Source organism: Cryptomeria japonica, chromosome 5, assembly GCF_030272615.1.
Source record: "Cryptomeria japonica chromosome 5, Sugi_1.0, whole genome shotgun sequence".
NCBI lineage: Eukaryota > Viridiplantae > Streptophyta > Pinopsida > Cupressales > Cupressaceae > Cryptomeria > Cryptomeria japonica.
The window spans coordinates 634,611,976-634,614,047 of record NC_081409.1 but is presented as its reverse complement, the minus strand read 5'-3'; positions in this window follow the sequence as shown (position 1 = coordinate 634,614,047).

Sequence of the window (2,072 nt, the reverse complement as noted above, 5' to 3'; positions counted from 1 at the left end):
GCATCACTGCTACCATCAAACCGAATTCTTACCTTAAGCTCGTCCTAACATTTCTCAAGGTCATTTTGGAGATTCTCCATTTCTCCTTCTAGCTACTGATTCTTTTTATCCTTGGCCTCTAGCTCAGATGCTAGATCATTACATCGACACTCCTTGGTGTCTTCTTGTTGAGTCTTCAACTCTGAGATACATTTCTTAGATTCTTCAAGGCATCTAATCAACCGGTTTTATTCCACAATCACAACATTCTTGAACAACTTGTATTCATTCCTCACTCTACTAAGTTCTTCGAGTGCACTTACAAGTTCTCCTTCAAGATCAACTTCTGCTTCTTCTTCTTCTCTATCTTCACTATCACTGCCAAACACATCTTTCCGGTAGGAATGATCTACATGATCACTCTTTGATGTGTGCCTTTCATCTTCTGATTCTTGAGCCATGAAGAGGCGAGTTCCTTCTTCATCATTATTGTTTCTTCTCACTGATATATCTTCACATGCAGACTCACTTGACACATTTCTCATATTGTCTTCACAAACCGGTTCTGCAGTGGTAGGCTCATTTCCATAAAGTTTCTTCAATATGTCCCATAGGATTTTTATCAATTTACATCTGTCCACCTGTGATGAGACATCACCGGATATCCCATTGAGTATGGCCTTTATAGCTTCATAATTACACTCATGTCTTCTTTCTGCTTCAGGACCGGTGGGAGGACTGACCGATCTAGAGAGACCATTTACAACCGACATCCACACATCAAACCCAAGGGAGGATAGGTAGACTTCCATCCTATGACTCCAAATAGAAAATTTTGAACTTGCAAATACTGAAGTAGGGGTTGACACTAAGCAAACCATTGTGTTCAAATAAAAGAATCTACCCAAGCTTGAGAAATCTTATTAACTAGGAACCTAGGCTCTAATACCAATTGTTGAACACAAGATGTCACTAAGAGGGGGGGGGTGAATCAGTGATTTCCAAACTTTACACTTTTCTATCCTATGTTTGTATACCGGTTAACAAATCTTTCATAAAACAGACATACTAGTTAGATGGGAGGATGACACAAATGAAACCACACATAAAAGGGACATCACATAACACCAGATGTACGAGGAAAACCCAAGATGGGAAAAACCTTAGTGAGAAATGTTGCTGGAGACTACTGCTCCAATCCAACCTCACAATGAAACACTCAGTTACAACATTTAGGGCACCAAACCAAGGAGTACCACTCCTTTAAGGCACCAACCCAAGGAGCACCAACCTCTGCACTAAGCTCCAACTCAGTGATTACAAGATCATATGATAAATACAAAAGTAGTTTCCTTGTTACAAAAGAACTTTGTAACTCTTATGCAAATCACTCCACCAGTTCTCCTCTCTCCAATCCTCTTTCGGTTCTTTACTCACCCTCTCACTGTTGCAACTCACTCTCTATTGCACCCTTACCGGTTCAACCTCTTCTTCTTCTCTGTCGGTTCTTCTCTCTGTCGGTTCTCCTTTCTCGCTGACACCATTCTTCTAGTCACCAATAGTATTCTTCACTCAGTCAGATATCCACTATCTGATTGCTGTTAGTTCTCAGCTTACCGGATCTTCACTGCAATCTTTTGTGACTCTTCTCTATTGATTCAGTTACCATTGATGTACTCCTCTGTCAAACTTAATGGTAGGATGTCGGTTGCCTCACTCTTGTTGGTTGAACTCTTAAACCCGGTTCTCTCTCACACACCTAGTCTATTCTCTGATTGTTGTTCAACACTTGACTGGTTGGCTATCTGGTTTTTCTCTCTCATGTAGCAGCAATAAATCTGGTCTTCGATCTGCATGTTTATACTATGCTTTCTCGCCAAAATGAAATTCAAACTTCTAGCGCACTCGGGTTTCTTCATTGACCCCGAGGCAAAGCAAATCCAATTAGATCTCCTTCTAGAGATCAACCACCCATAATGGATCAATAAAACTCTACCAATCCTGCTACATCCAGAACACGTTTTCCATATTTGGCAAATACGACACCACTTTCGATCTGCACTTGTCAAACACCTATGAAGTGATCACACAAA